This window comes from Mustela lutreola, chromosome 17 (genome assembly GCF_030435805.1).
Source record: "Mustela lutreola isolate mMusLut2 chromosome 17, mMusLut2.pri, whole genome shotgun sequence".
Taxonomy (NCBI): Eukaryota; Metazoa; Chordata; class Mammalia; order Carnivora; family Mustelidae; genus Mustela; species Mustela lutreola.
In genome coordinates this window covers 30,417,772-30,435,277 of record NC_081306.1, presented here as the reverse complement: position 1 = coordinate 30,435,277, position 17,506 = coordinate 30,417,772, and the positions used below count along the sequence as shown (strand labels likewise).

The 17,506-nt window shown below is 35.2% G+C and overlaps 1 non-coding gene across 1 annotated transcript; it reads left to right on the top strand.

Moving 5' to 3' along the window:
- The first annotated feature begins 14,347 nt into the window (after positions 1-14,347).
- Positions 14,348-14,454, top strand: LOC131820197 (U6 spliceosomal RNA). The gene has a single exon (XR_009349515.1). It is a non-coding gene; the product is annotated as a U6 spliceosomal RNA (small nuclear RNA).
- The last annotated feature ends 3,052 nt before the right edge of the window (positions 14,455-17,506 follow it).

The following is a 17,506-nucleotide window of genomic DNA, read 5'->3' as shown; positions in this document are numbered from 1 at the left end:
ATGGAATAACAGCAAGAATTTACTATTGCTTCTTTCTTTTCTGACACACACCGAAAAAAAAATTGGCACATTTGCTCAAGACCAACCAGAATCATTTTAACCTATCAAAATTGATGGGAGGCCTTCACTGCCAAAGTCACTGCTGGGTTTTCACAATTCATTGCAGACAATCTGCTACTCCCATTAGGATAAAGGAGAGAAGAGTCATAATCAGGGAAGAAAGCCGGATTAATACTTGTAATTATCATTGAATTATTTAGCCTGCTATAGGATTATTATTATTAGTGTCATTTGATAATTTTCTCTCATTTTATTAAACACAACTGTGAGTAATTACCCTACCTAATATTTCTCTGTATTGGATGACTAGCTAGCAAACACTCATGAAAATATCTATTAGCCACACATATAAAATGCTGCATTATGATGCTGTTGAATCAGAACATACCACTACCTGATCCTGTAGCTCTTTGAGGATTTGCAAATCAATTAATTCTATGTTTATTGGATTCTTCCCATACAATTAGAAAATTTATAATAGAGTCCATGAACATTATTAGTTTTACCATTTTAAACCAGCAATCACACTTTGATTTTTACAACAAAAGCAGAAATATAAACACACACATTTCGATCAGTTTTCTGTTAGTCTGTCTGGACTTCAAAATCCTATTCCTCAAGATAATGCACACCAAAGTTCTGGATTAAACAAGAAATTAGATGGCACCTGAACACTTGGTTTAATATTCTCAAAAGGACTATGCAACTTATTTCTTACATAATGACATTGTTTTACAAAGATCCACGCTTTTATAATGTTAGTATTTTTAATAATCAATAAAGTCAATTAATCATGATTAAAAATCAAACATAAAAATTTCTACTTTTTGCTTTTGCCCCCTCCATTTAGAACTTACTTATAGCCTGATAATTCAAAGGTCCCTATGTTTATGAAAATCTGGACAGAAATAGCTCTAAGATCCCATTCAGAACTTGATATTAATCTAAGACTTTTGGCTCCATTTATCCTGAGAGCAAAGAGTAGGACAAAGGATTTGAGTACTGTTAGTTTATCTGGGAGATTACCCAAGGTAGAAAAGAATGGGAAAGTGATACAGTGAAGAAGCAACTTTGTCAAAGAGGTACATTGTTGATATAATTGTTGTGGATAGAAAATGAAGGCTTGCTTTTACTGAAAGGTCCTAAGAAACTTCTTTAAGTTGTCCTCATGAAGACCTGAAAACTGACAATTTTACCTATGGTTCTTATTTCCACTTCACTGAGAGCTGTCCTCAGAGGACATTAACTCTCCTACACTTTTGGGTTGTGTTGGAGACATTCTAAAATGAGAGAGAGAACATGAGATGCTATCAGTGTTAAGTAGCTGCAATTTCCCATGGAACTATCCACCACAGGTTTGGCTATAATCAGGTGTTGGGCCTTGATATCAGAGGGATTTGAGGCAGTATCATTTTAGGTTAATCATTATATCTGAAATTTCCAAAAACTTCAACTGATGAAACTTTGATTATAAATCTATAAATATAACAATAAATCATTCAAATTATTTTCATAGAAATACACAAACAAAGCATCAATTGAGTAATATTTACATGTTACAAAATACTGAACTGAAAGAATTTGGTCATAGAACAACGTGTAAGAAGTAGAACTTAGGTTTAGGTTAGAACTCAGGATGCATTTGAGACTCAGTTAAGAAATTGAATGGAGGGACGCCTGGGTGGCTCAGTGGGTTAAGCCACTGTCTTCGACTCAGGTCATGATCCCAGGGTCCTGGGACCGAGCCCCAAATCAGGCTCTCTGCTCAGCAGGGAGCCTGCTTCCTCCTCTCTCTCTGCCTGCCTCTCTGCCTGCTTGTCATCTCTCTCTGTCAAATAAATAAATAAATAAAATCTTTAAAAAAAGAAATTGAATGGATGTCTGACTATCTTATAGGTTTGCTAAAAATCAGTGACTTTGTGTTCACGTGTGGCTATGCAGGAATTTTTAACTTTCTCTAAGAAGTTATTAGATTTGATTATATAAGGGCAGTAAAGGATGGGGTAAAGCAAAGTACAAACCCCATAAAGACAAAGACACTGAGTATGAGAAAAGAGTAATAGATAAGAAGAATCAATGCATTTGAGGAAAATGGGAATTGAAATACACAATGATTGTTGATTTTTTTAGATGGAGAAAACAAAACTAGCTTGCAAGAAGGAAATAACAGAAGACATGTTGTGATGTGATACAGAATCCTGGAAAAGGCAGTAACGTGGATTAAAGGAGTAGGGAGAGCATATCAGGTAATTTGGATAGGAAGGAGTTAGGAGATAATTGCTTGATAAATTTTATATGGCCCACTTAAATGCACAGATTTCTCTTCTTTAATTTATATGGAGAACAGGGTGTCCTTTCTCTTCCCTTTCAGAGCACCAGAGGTGTACTCTTTCAGACTGAAAACCTGAAAAGCTCAGGACTCAGTTGCTTAAGCACAGCTGAGAGGACATATTTCAATTAAGATTTACATTTTGCTGTATGTAGTAGACTGTCAAAAGTGGTTTAACCATATTTTTTCATTTAACAAGAAGACTACAGAGAGTGTTTTCTGGTGTTGGTTCAGAGTCCTAAGAAAGTCAAGTGAAGTATCTTAGAGGTTTTCATGGCTTTTTATTCACAGTTGCAAAAATTGCTGTTGGAGTTCTCACTATTAAGCCCACATTTCTGGCAGAAAGATAGAGGTAAAAGAGAATGATATCTTGTACGACTGATACTTTGTCATATGGTTACAATGTAACTAGAAAAGAGACAATAAAATATTTGATGTTGTTTTAAATTTCCTTGTTGTCAATCCCTCAGTGCTTTCTGATATTAAAGGAAAAAGTAAATGGATATTGACCTGGCAACTATCAACACCTGTCAGTTTCTCTTGGATAACCAATATCTCTATAATCTCTTCTTCCCAGTAAAAAAAATAAAATATATTCATAACCCACACTGTGCCATCTCAAGTTACTGCACCAAGATAAAATTACAACGATTTTCAGTTGTTCCAAATGGACAGAATACCCTTCCTTATGATATCATGTCTTATAAGATAGATAATTGGCTTGCTACCAATATACCCAGATGTGACTGTGGAAGAGACAGGAAAAAAATAATAATATTTATTCATTCCTTGGGTTGACCCTGTTTACACGGATGCATAACTATTAGAAAAGGTCGGTTTGGGACATTGGAATGAATTTACTTAATGGGTCTGTATGTAATTGGGTTGGAGGAAATTTTTAATTTCTACAAAAATTATTAGAGTTCTATCTTATTCTCTTTTGTTAATTTTCACATGTTAACAAAGCCAACATTTTTGTCTAGCAGACAAGATCTTAAATCCTAACAAAACTCAATTTTTTCCTTTTTTTTTTTAAGTTTGAGAGCCTCATGTTCTCTCATGCTGCTTTAAATACAACTGAAAAAAAAAAGGAGCTAAATGGGGCAGTAAGACCAGACTTTTTATTTTATTTATCTTATTTTTAATTAAAAAATTAAAGATTGTATTTATTTATTTGAGAGAGAGAGAGAGCATGAGTGGGGCAGGGGGATGTAGCGGCAGAGAGAGACTGAGAAGTATATTCCGTAATGAGCAGGAAGCCCGATATGGGGCTCGATCCCAGGATCCTGACTGAGATCATGATCAGAGACAAAGGCAGATACATGTGCAAAATCCTTTTTTTTCTGGGAAACAATACTTTACAAGAGATGTTTGAAAAAGTACTGGGGGATCAACTTTAATCGGAGATACAAAAATTTAATTGACTTTTGTAAAGCTACAGGGATCCAAATGATGGGAATCCCAGCCCGTTTAGGTTGTGGACCACAGAGTATTCTTCTCTGTAATATTTTATTTTCTTCCATGTCTACTAACTCCAGTCCAAGTTCACTGATCTCTTTTTAGATAGTGCAAAACATGGCAAAGAATACCAAACAAGTGCCCAATATTCTACATTTATTACATCATTTCTAACTTATAGAAGTGTGTTATCAAGGCTGGTTCTGTGAACGAACCTAGCTATGCTAAAGTGTGTTTTGTTCTCCATGAAATTAAATATGATTATCACACAATTATAAAATACTTGTGTCAATAATTTTTATTCAAAAAGTAATAAGAGAAGCAGATATTAAAACTAGTTCACATGGTTATTTGGGATATAAGCAGAGTTGTGCAGCAGTAGTGCTCTGGGCCCATAATTTGGGATATAGAATTTATGTTTTCTAATGAAAAATCACTAACTTGCATTATTGTTAACAAGAATCTTGTGCATTACCATCAGTTTTCTACATTATAACCTCTTGCTCTACAGTTTGTAAATAACTTTGTCAATAGCAAGCTAATAAACGGGGTGATTCCAATGGATTGAGATAATCTCCAGAGTTTCTGCTACATAATGCCCAGGACTCCATTGAAAGGACACCTAAGAATTTATTTTGCCTAAAAATTTGATCATTTTTTTCACTGTCCTTACCTATTTTCCAAACCTAGTCCTTTTGCTTCACCTTTCAGTCTACGGACAACCCTGTATCTGATTGACTTGTTAATTCTGGGAATGTTTTGCAGATTAATTTGCTTGCCAGAGGTGGTCCCTCTAACTGATGTCTAAGAACCCTAATTAGTTAAGAAAACTTTTTTTTAACATTTTCATTGCTACTTATTATTATTATTATTATTATTATTATTGCTAATATCTCTATTATAAATAATTCACAAGGGCATCTTTCTGACAAAAGACAAAGAGCTGGCTACTAGTAGAAAAAGTACATTTGACTCTGTCAGTGAAAGTGGTAAAGGGATTTGAGAAAATAAGGCAAAGCACTGGCATTATGTGTTAAAACTTTAAATATTATAGAAACATTTACTTAATTTCTAATACTGTTGTTGCTTACAATTAATTAAGATGTTTTCCATGAACCACGCATTACAGCAAATATATTGTTTATACAGATTAAATTTTCATCAAAAGGGACGCCTGGGTGGCTCAGTTGGTTAAGCAGCTGCCTTTGGCTCAGGTCATGATCCCAGCATCCTGGGATTGAGTCCCGCATCAGGCTCCTTGCTCGGCCGGGAGCCTGCTTCTCCCTCTGCTTCTGCCTGCCATTCTGCCTGTGCTTGCTCTCTCGCCCACTCTCTCTGATAAAGAAATAAAATCTTAAAATAAGTAAATAAATTTTCATCTAAAAATTGTAAGTGTATTTTATTGTAGGATCCTGATAAGCATTTTGCAGATGAGAAAAGTGAAATTTAGAAAAGTATGTCTCTTCAAATCCCTCATACAATATCTGGCCTAGATAGAAGGATATACTATCACAATTGAGGAAGATAATTGAGATTACTTAAAATGATAAACTTTACTGTATAGGGTTTTTTAAAAGTTTGCCACAGATTCAGATTCTTTTAAAATATATATCTATTTTGTGTAAAGAGAATGCACTGAGGAGTAAAAAGAAAGTGATATATCAGTGCTACCAACTAATGGCTATAATATCATTACCTTATTTATGAAAAATGAAACAGTGTGCAATATTTAAATAAATTTAAATAAATTCCTATTTATTTTATATATTTATAAATTTAAATAAATTCCTATTTATTTATTATTAAAGAAATCCCTCTAACAAACTGTATGTTTTGAAGGTTGCTAGCAGGAAAGTGTTGTACTACATGGAAGTAATCAGAAAATGTGATCTAAAAGTTTGCTTTCAAGGGCGCCTGGGTGGCTCAGTGGGTTAAAATTCTGCTTTCAAGAAGCTATAACAGTAAGTACTGAGCATTAGCTATTATATGCTATGGATGAATAACTGAAATCTACATTTGAAAGTAATGGTACACTATATGTTAACTAATTGAATTTTTAAAAGTTAATAAAAAAAAACCACTATTTTATAAAACAATATACCCAACAGGCTCTTTTACTTTAAAATACTCACTTTGTAATGAGAGTCATTACTTTTGTCTAGCCAATTCTTACACCACTGTTTATCCCTTCCCTGCTTTATCCCTTCCCAGTATCAATAAAGGCTCACTTGGGTTACCTAGAAGCCATGAGAAAGCTTGTAATAGATCTGGCTGGTTTTCACCAGCAATTTGACCACCATGTGCACAGGGAAGTCTACTGATAAAGGCATTATTGCAATAAGTTGCAAATACATGGATGATTTTGAATTCTCTTACTTTTGTTTCATGATAATAAATTTAGGGTGGCTTATTGGAATGGATGTTATTAACATATCTTCATAGTTCTAAGTACATGGAATTGTAAAATAGATTAATGAATGTGGCATTACTGACAACTGTCCTCATTTTGAAATCAAATTACAGTGTACTCAGATGAGGAAGCAAAGCAGATTTGGGATTATGAGTGAAATAATTTAAAAAAGTCTTAGGGGTATGATCACACTATTGGGTCATTCAGTAGAAAAATGTCAACTGATTGAGATTCTGTGTTCCCTGATTTCAGAGAGAAGTTAAGATAAATAAGTAACACGAGGAGACTAGGAAGCCAAACATAAGTGATAATTTTGTGCCAGGGTGCGTATACATCTGTTTATCTTCTTGCTTTACCACTAAGGTTGCTCCTAGAGGAGAGTTGAAATATGTGTTGGAGCTAATCTCTGTGGATTACACAAGAAACCACATCCTACAGCTCTCCCTGAAACACCCCTTATGATTTCAATGTAATTTGGTTTTTGCATTTTTAGAAATAACAAAATACTTTGCAAACTCATCTACTTTATTACCACCCCAAGTGAGTCAGCTGATTCCACATTTTAACACAGTGACAGTCACAGAGGAATGGAGGAATGAGTAGAGTTATCAATATATGTGCTTTTAAGAAGTATGACAGGGTAGCAGCTATTTCCAGGAACCAAAACATGGGTCAGCAGCTGTGCAGGAAAAGTGATGGAATAAATGACTCATTTCAGAGGAGTTCTATAACATATTAGTTCTATAATGTATCTTCAGCACCCAATTACGCGCTTTGATCTAAAGATAAGGATTTACAGTTAAGGTCCCATTTATGATTTGACTGGTAGGGTCTGAATCATTTTTACTATTGTTTTGACTATTACTTGAAACCTATAGTAGTACTTGGGATATGTGTTGTGTATTCTGTGAACATGTGCTATTTTTAGATTAGATAACTTCTGTCTCGAACCCCTGTTAATTTGTTTGTTTTGTTTATTTGATAGTGGTTTCAGTAAATGGATATATCTGAAAAATTGCAAAGCCACTATTAAAATAAGTTATTATGATATATAGCATGGAATTGCACATTCCTCTTTTGAATCCGACAGAGCTTCACCATATCCTTAACAATTTGGGAAAAACATGCTATTATTTTTCTTTATAGAATTTCTCCTGTTAGGCTGTGATGGTTGTCATCAGCAGTAACTCCTCTTAAGGCTTTGTCAAAAGAGTTGAAAAAATTGGAAAGGTGTGAATGAAGCTGTTTGCTGAATATAAAGAAAAGAGCATTGAAATACAATTCACACTCTTACTTCTCCTACTATGCTTTCAGATGTTTGACATTTGAAAATTTTGCTTTTAGGAGAGATGCCCTATATAATTCTTACTTTAAGGAGCAAGTTGCTTTTATAATTTTTTTATTATTCTACCATTCAAGTATTTCCATTTAAATTAAATTCAATACCATTTAAAAAAAATCAAAAGTGCAGCCAGTATTCAATTCCTGGGCTAAATAATTTTAGAAAGCTTTATGTTATTGAACCTACAGGGTTTTTCTGTTGTTTTAACTCTTTCTGTGATTTTTCCCATTAGTCACGTAATTGACTGCAATATAACAGACATGGAGGATAAGGAAGAACTGAATAGAACAATCCTTGGCCTCATGAAGTTGAGAATCTAGCAAGGGAGTCAAACAATTCAATCATTCAGAGACAATTTACTGAGTGCCTGGTTTAAGATGAGAACAACAAAACCCCAGCACAGAGAAATCATTTTAGTTGGAGAGATAGATAATAGGTAAGCCAACTTAAAAAAAAAAAATCGTACTGGTTTTTCTTTAATAGTGATGCATATTTGAACTAAATAAGCACATTTTAAAAAGAGCAGTGATTGAGAAGAGGCTTTTTAACTGAGTGGTCCGAAAGGGCCTCCCTGAAAAAGTCTGTTTTGAACAGATTTCTGAATAATATCAGCTAGGAAGCTGTGTAAAAATCTTAGGGATGGGTGATTTTTCCAGTCAAAAAACTGTAAAGGCTCCAAAGTCACAATAGAGCTATAAGTTTCTCTAATAAAGTAACTTCTGACAAAGAATGAGAAGAAATAACTAACCCAAGTTTGAAAGAAAAGGGACAGACTTTTTATGGAATTCATATTTAATTAAAGCTCTAAAGGACAAAAATACAATAGAGCAAAATTCTGGTCACGCTGATATACCTAATGAAAGTTCATAAACAAGGTGTGGGTAGCAAAGAGTGTGTGGGAATGTTGGTAAGAACAGTGGGGAAGAGTCATCCCTGAACATGTTCTTAAATGAAGCAATTCTTGTGTTGTTTTAAAGGGTAAATTGGAGTTTGCCTAAGTGATTAGAGAAGGATGCCTCAGCTTATGGAAGTTCAAAGCCATAAAGATGTGATAAACTACTGCAGACATTTTCATGTATATTTGTTGTTGCTTCTAGTAATGGTGATCTAAAAACTCCTACTTAAGACAACTAATAATCCAGACAAAATAGCTTTTAAAGTTAAAAATATCAGAATGATTATAAAAATCAAGGGTGGGATTACTGTGCCAAAATACGAAATACAATGAGAGCCTAGAGATATATGCCCTGAAGCCATTTTAGCTATGAGAGCATTTGAAACTGCTAAAACACACTGAGCTGTGTTGTTAATAGACTCTTGATACTAGAGAAACAAAATTCAAAATCCAGCAGCAATCAAATTTGAGGACTTTGGTACAACCCAAATTTAAGTTGAGATCCCCAAAGCACAAGGAGAAGCAGAAATAAGACTATAGCCTACCTTGCCTTCTGTGTAAACTGAGAAAGTCAATCACTGAATTTGGAGTATGATTGTCTTGTAGAGTCTCCAATATAAGATAAAATCCTGCCAAGGAGGACCATACCATTATTATAGCTCTTAATTATCCCTACTCAATAAGAGTTTCAAATATAATGTCTTGAACATAGCAAAATGTAACAAACCACACAAAGAAAAACCATTAACAAGATTTGATAGACAAAATGGGATTAAGTATGATGTTAAAATGATCAATAAAGATTGTAAAATGGCTTGATTACTCTGCTCAAAGAAATGAGAGGGGAAGCAAATTGAACAAAAACTGAAACTAAAAATGATATTGAGAAAGGTTTTATAAATGAACCAAATGGATACTCTAGAACTTTAAAGATATGACAGCTAATTTAAGATACCACAGGGGTGCCTGGGTGGCTCACTTAATTAAACCTCCAATTCTTTTTCCTTTTTTTTTTAACACCTTAATTGTATTTTATTTCTTTCATTTTGGCTCAGGTCATGATGTCAGGGTTGTGAAATAGAGCCCAGAGTTGGGCTCTGTGCTGAGCGTGGAGCCTGCTTAAGATTCTTTCCCCTTCTTTTTCTATCCCTCCCTGTGCTCTCACTTGCTCGCTCTCTCTTGCTTGCAAATAAATAGATAGATACATAGATAATAGACAAAGCAAAATAAAAGCAGATTATGAAAATAAATATAAAGATTTTGAAATGAAAACAAGTTCAAAATAAAATAGAGAAGACCTACACAGCTAAAAGTTCATTCAGAAAATCTATTAAAGAAGTCAGTATGACACAAATCAAAAGATTTGAGCATGTACTTTACAGAAAGGGTAATCCAAATGGCCACTCATATATAAAAACTGTTTATCTTTATTATGAATCTGGAATTAAATTGAATTAAATTAAAAATAAATTAAAACCTAAAATGACATACTATTACACACTTACCATATTGGGCAACAGTAAAATTGTCTTGCAAGAATGTGAAAGAATGAAAGTGCCCATAATAAAAACATTTGAGGTAAGTTGGACAATATTTAGAAAACTTAAAAAACTTAAATAAAGATTTGGTCCATTCCTAGAAATACAACATGGAACTAAATGAATATTTTCACCAGGATATGCACACAGATGATTATAGCTATTTCATTCATAACGGCAGATCAGTAGTGGTCTATTTGCACAATGTTACATTAAATAAGAGAGAATATTAACAAACTGGGAGGAGGGGCTAGGTTGTTATCATAAACAGATCTTCTATGGTGCTGATTATGTTCTATTTCTCAAAATCTTTAAGTTAAAAAAGTTTTCAAATTTATATCTAGATAGATAGATAGATAGATAGGTAGGTAGATGATAGATAGACAAATATACCAGAAGCTGCAATGCTAGGCTAAGACCAGGCTTTAAAGGGCTTTTCTATGCTCTACTAAATACTTTAAACCATTCATTATATCATAGCTCAGTGTTCAAATCTCCATTTGTTTCCTCAGTTTCCTCATATTTATCTTAAGGTGACCTGATCCAGACTTTTGATCACCTTTGTCTAAATATTTCTATTTTAACAAAGTCCTTTTTAACACTGAGAGTCTAAAACATAGAAAAATACTCTGATTGTTATCTCACTAGAGTGGAAAATATATAGTTACCCATTAACTAATGATATCCATGTCTACATTAGATCCATGACATTTTTAATTCTTGGGAGCTTTTGGTTAAATGAATTTTTTAAGCTTCCTTTAAATGAAGCTTTAAGCCATCACCACATGAATAAAATTAAAGAACTAAATGAAAACAAGCCAAGTATTTACAGAGTAATAGAATGTGCAGTGGAAAGAATACAATTCTGAAATCATAAAGCCTAAATTAGTGTGATGCATCTTTACTAGCCATGTAATCATAAACCAGTTATCTAAATGTGTTAGCCTCAGTTTTTTCACCCATGAAATGGTGATGATAATACTTATTATGCAGAGTTGTTGTGTGGATGTGATGAAGCATGGAGCATGAGAGTCTCATATTCCATGCTAAAATGATAGCTATTTTTATACTCATAATAATTCTAATAATAGTAATTAAATTGTTCAAAATGGTAATATTCATTTATATTGAGGCATTGTATTGACTATTCACAGATACATTTACCAAAATAAATTTCATTTTACTTTACCCCCTCTGAGGATATATATTCCCTAATTCAATATGAATCTCATTATGAATAATAATTATCATAATAAATATGCTGATTTTTCTTCTATTTATTTTTAGTGAAGTATCCTTTACTGAATAAGCAAGTCTGTCTAATTCAAAATTTGCATGCTGCTTTCTTATGAAACTAGATTATAGAGTTGTATGAAATAAATTCATGCAGTTAAGACATTTATGTTTGGAAAAATGGGTGGTCAGTTTAGTATTTCAAAAGAAGATTTTAAATTTAAACCTTAAAACTGAGCTCCTTCAGCCTTATTTATAGGCCATCCTTCATGCTTCATAAGTACTCCTTCATTGTAAACTAAGTAATAGTTTTTGTCACAGTGTCTATAACGAAAATGGATTTTATATTCTATTATTTCAGAGTTTGTTGCAGTTTCTACTTTCTTACTTCCTTTTTTGAAAAATAGATTAATTCTACAAAAAGTTTTTTCCAGCTTTATTGAAAAAAAACGACATATTATAATTTGTAAATGTAAGAAATGATTTCTTATAACATTGCAAACTTTTAACATTGTGTAAATTTTGTACAATTTGATAAATTGGTATACATCTTTATTGCAATATAATCTATATAAAAATGTTAATACATCTACTATCTTGTATAGTTGCCACTGTTTTTTATGCATGTATCGTAAGGAATTTTAAGATCTATTCTCTTAGCAACTTTTATGTATATAGTATAGTAGAGATAAACTTCAGAGGTCTTGTGGGTTTTGTTCCAGACTGCCTCAATAAAGTGATTATCTCAAAAAACTAAGTCAAATTATTATTTTTTTTTGGTTTCCCAGTGCAAATAAAAAATTATGTTTCCCAGTGCATATAAAAAATAATCACTATACTGTACTGTTCAAAAGCATTATGCTTTTTAAGAAAAACCATGTATATACCTTAATTAAACTAGTTCTGAGTTTTCAGTGGGTCATAATTACTGATCACAGATCACCATAACAAATACAATAATAATGAAAAAACTTGAAATATTGCAAGAATTACCAACATGTGACAGAGAGACACAAAATGAACAAATGTTGTTAGAAAAATGGTGGCAGCAGACCTCTTTTATACAAGATTGCTATAAACTTTCAACTTGTAAGAATGTGATATATGCAAAGTTTAATAAAGGGAAGCACAATAAAAATGTATGTATATATTATTAACTATGATCATCATGCTGTACATTAGATCCCCAGAACTTTTTCATATTATAGTTGCAAGTTTGTACCCTTTGACCACCTTATTCCACCCAGGTTCACCTCTTGTCAACTCAACTCTAAGTTTCCATTAGTTTGCCTTTTCCTCAGATTCTGTATGTAAGGGATATCATAATACATAAATTTAAAAAATATATACAATCTTTGAAATATTTCACTTAGTATAACGCCTTCAAGATCCATCCATGCTGTTGTAAATGGCAGTATTTCTTAATTTTTCATGGTTAAGTAGTATTCCATAGTATATTTTTACCATACTTATTTTATTCTTTCATCCATTAATGGATACTGAAGTTATTTCCATCTCTTGCTTAGAGTTAATAATTTTATAATAAACATAAGAGTGCAGATATGTCTTTGAACAGTGATTTCGTTGCCTTTAGATATATACCTAGAAGTGGGATTACTGAATCATATGGTAATTTTACTTTTAATAATATGAATAATCTCCATACTGTTTTCCATACAAATTTATATCCCTATCACAGTGCATAAGTTCCCCATTTTCCCCAATATTTACCAAAATTTGTTAGTTTCAATTTTTGGGTAGTATGTATTATAAGAGGTAGTAATATCTTGCTGTGTTTTTCAGAGGTAAACAACAACAACAACAACATAATGACTTTGCCCTGAGTTTTTTACGTTGAGCACTTTTTAATGCTCCTGTTGGTCATTTATATAACTTTTTTGAAAAAAAAAAGTCTATTGAGATCCTTTTGCTATTTTTTAAATTATATATATTTTTTCTATTTGTATCTGTTGGTTATTAACCTCTTTTCAGATATAAGATTTGTAAGTATTTTCTTACATTCTGTGGATTGTGTTTTCATTCTCTCTCTCTTTTTTTTGGCAATGCAGAAACTTTAGTTTGATGTAGTACCATTTATTTATTTTTGCTTGTGTTTTTGGTCTGGTATCCAGAAAACTATTGGCAAGACCAATGTCAAGGAGAATTTGTCCTATGTTTTCCTTTAGGAAATGTAATGTAGTTTCATGCATAACCTTTAAGTCTTTAATTTATTTCAAGTTAAGACTTATGAGTGATATAAGGTTCCAGTTTCATACTGTTTATGTGACTATTCAGTTTTAAATATCATTTATTGAACAGACTATCTTTACCCATTACATATGTTGGCCCCTGTCAAATATTAGGTGACTGTATGAAAGGATTTATTTCTGGACTCTCAATTCTGTTCTACTTGTTTATGGGTCTGTTTTTATGCCAGTATACTTTATTGTTTTGAGCATGAGGGCTTTGTAGTATAGTTTCAAATCAAGAAGTGTAATTTCTCTTCTTCATTCTTTCTCAGAACTGCTTTTATTATTTGTCGTCTTTTATGGTCTCATATAAATTTTAGGATTCTTTACTTACTTCTGTAAAAAAATAATATTGGATTTTTTTTTAAGATTTTTAATTTGTTTATTTGACAGAGAGAGATGACAAGCAGGCAGAGAGGCAGGCAGAGAGAGAAGAGGAAGCAGGCTTCCTGCTGAGCAGAGAGCCTGATGCAGGGCTCGATCCCAGGACCCTGGGATCATGACCTGAGCCGAAGGCAGCGGCTTAACCCACTGAGCCACCCAGGCGCCCCTAACATTGGATTTTTGATAGGAATTGGATTTACAGATGGTTTTCGGTAGTATGGACATTTTAACAATGTTAATTCTTGCCATTCATAAATATGAGCTATCTTTCCGTTTGTGTCTCCTTCAATTTCTTTATCAATGTCATAGTTTATGGAGTACAGATCTTTCATCTTCTTAGTTAAATCTATTCCTAAGTATTTTATTATTTTTGATGCTATTGTGAATTAGATTGTTTTCTTTATTTTTTCAGATAGTTCATCATTAGAGTGTTAAAATGCTCCTGTCTTGTGCTTACTTTGGCAGCACATATACTAAAATTGGAATGATGCAGAGAAGATTAGCGTGATCACTAAACAAGGATGACATGAAAAACTGGGAAGCATTCCATATTAAAAAGAAATGAAACAAAACAAAATTCTTGTCTGTTATATATTGATCTTGTATTTGGCAGCTTTACTAAATTTGTTTATTCAAAATTTTTTGTGAAGTTTTTAGGATTTTTTAACATGTAAGTTCATGTTATCCAAAAAAATAAAATTTTACTTCTTCCTTTTTTTTTTTGGAGTCTTTTATTTCCTTATGTTCCTTGTTTCTCTGGCTAGGACATCCAGTAGTATGTCAAATGAGAGTAGTGAAAGTGGATACACTTGTCTTTTTTCTGATCGTTAAGGGGAAAACTTTCAAACTTTTTTGATTGAATATGAGATTAGCTCTGGGCTTGCAATATGTGTTTTCTCTTTAATGGATTTTTAAAATTATTTTTTAATTTTTTTTATAAACATATAATGTGTTTTTATCCCTAGGGGTACAGGTCTGTGAATCACCAGGTTCACACATTTCATAGCACTCACCATCACTCACCATAGCACTTGCCCTCCCCAATGTCCATACCCCCACCATCCTCTCCCAACACACCTCCCCCCAGCTACCCTCAGTCTGTCTTGTGAGATTCAGTCTTTTATGGTTTGTCTCCCTCCCAATCCCATCTTCTTTTATTTTTCTTTTCGTACGCCCCAAACCGCCTATGTTGCATCTCTACTTCATCATATCAGGGAGATCATAGGATAGTTGTCTTTCTCAGATTGATTTATTTCGCCATGCATAATACCCTCTAGTTCCATCCACAACATCACAAATAGCAGGATTTCATTTCTTTTGATGGCTGCATAGTATTTCATTGTACATATATACTACATCTTATTTATTGATTCATCTGTTGAAGGACATTTAGGTTCTTTCCATAGTTTAACTATTGTGGACATTGCTGTTATAAACATTTGGGTGCATGTGCCCCTTCAGAATGCCACGTTTGTATATGTAGGGTATATACTCAGTACTACAATCACTAGGTCCTAGAGTAGTTCTATTTTCAGCTTTTTGAGGCACCTCCACGCTGTTTTCCAGAGTGGTTGCACCAGCTTGCATTCCCGCGTACAGTGTAGGAGGGTTGCCCTTTCTCCACATCCTCGCCAGCATCTGTCATTGACTGACTTGTTCATTTTAGCCATTCTGAAAGGTGTGAGGTGGTATCTCATTCTGGTTTTGATTTGTATTTCCCTGATGCCAAGTAATGTGGAGCATTTTTTCATGTGTCTGTTGGCCATTTGGATGTATTCTTTGCAGAAATGTCTGTTCATGTCCTCTGCCCATTTCTTCATTGGATTATTTGTTCTTAGGGTGTTGAGTTTGATAAGCTCTTTATAAATTTTGGATACTGGCCCTTTATCTGGTATGTCATTTGCAAATATCTTCTCCCAGATAACTTCTGACAGTCATCTTTTGGCTTTGTTAACTGTTTCCTTTGCTGGGCAAAAGCTTTTTGATCTGAGGAAATCGCTATAGTTCATTCTTTCCCTTGCTTCCCTTGCCTTTGGCGATGTTCCTAGGAAGAAGTTGCTGCTGCTGAGGACAAAGAGGTTGCTATCTGCTCTCTCCTAAAGGATTTTGATGGATTCTTTCTCACATTATACTTCTTCACCCATTTCCAGTCTATTTTCATGTATGGTGTAAGGAAATGATCCAATGTCATTTTTCTGCATGTGGCTGTTCAATTTTCCCGACCCTAAAGCCAGCGGCTCCTTCTCTTCCCCGGGGGCGGCGTGCTGCGCCTTCCCCACACTTGCTCCTGGGGAGGGCGGTGACACAAGTGTGCAACCACGCTTCTCTCTCAAGCAGAGGGGATGCTAGGGCAAAGAGTATTTCGCTCCATGCGGGTATCTTCCAAACTGCTGTGGACAGTAGCTCAGACAAGCAGCAGCAGCATCCCCAAACCCAACTCTGATTTCCCAACGAATGCTGTGCTTTCCCATGGGAGATGCCCAGGCAAAGAGGCTTTCGCTGTATGCGGGATTCTCCCACCGAGGGACTGGGCTCAAGCAAGCAGCAGCAGCCGCAAAACACTTCTCAGCGAATGCTTTGATTTCTCAGAGGCTTTGGCTTGGAGCGAAGAGCACTTCGCCGCTGCTTCCTCAGAAAGGCTCCAGTCGCGTCAGGGAAGAAGAGCTGCAGGAGAGCTGGTGCCCCTTGGGCCTTGCTTTCCCGAGCTCCATGTTCGTGTCCTGGGTTCACCCTGCCAGGCCGAACTAAGCAGATACAGCCACAGCCCTGCAGTAGCCTGCATAGCCTAGGATGGCACTCTCTGCACACTACCATCTCCCAGTGTAGGCATCGCTTGGCCTTTTACTCTGGCGCTCAGGCGGATTCTCGGACTAGGCCAGTGCTTTCCCCACAGGAAAGGAGAGGTGACAGGATCCATGCACACCGTCCGTGCACTGAATAGGGAGCTTTGGGGGAATGTCCCCACTCCTTACCCTTAAACCGCATGCCTCCTCCAAGCTTCCAAATCCTGAACGAAGACGGGATCTAACTCCCCATTATTTCAGGGAGCTGTTTCTGCGAGTTCAGCATAGGCGCCTGGTGGATAGCGCATGTCTGCCCCAGGGACAGGTGGCCAAGGAGCTCCTGTCTTTTTGGGCCCAGAGGTTCAGGACAGGCATGCTTTCTGCCCAGACCCCTTCCTAAGAGTTAGCATGCACCCTGCCCTACTCATCCCCTCATGTCTCCTTAGCAACCAGGCTTCTGACTGTCTGCACAGGGAGCGGGTGATAATTGTATTGCCGGCTCTCCTGCTTCGCAAACGTTCCCAGACCAGAGGGTTAATGGCTCCTGTTCTCCCCGGACAGCGTAATGCACCTTCCACAGACATGCTCCTGGGGACCGCAATGAAAAACGTGTCCCTTTCCTTAAGGCTCTTTCCACAGGCACAACCGCGCTTCTCTCTCAGGCAGAGAGGATGCCCAGGCAAAGAGGCTTTCGCTGTATGTGGGTTTCTCCCACCGCGAGACTGGGCTCAAGCAAGCAGCAGCAGCCCACAGAACATTTCTCAGCGAATGATGTGCTTTCACAGAGGCTTTGGCTTGGAGCGAACAGCACTTCGCTTCTGCTTC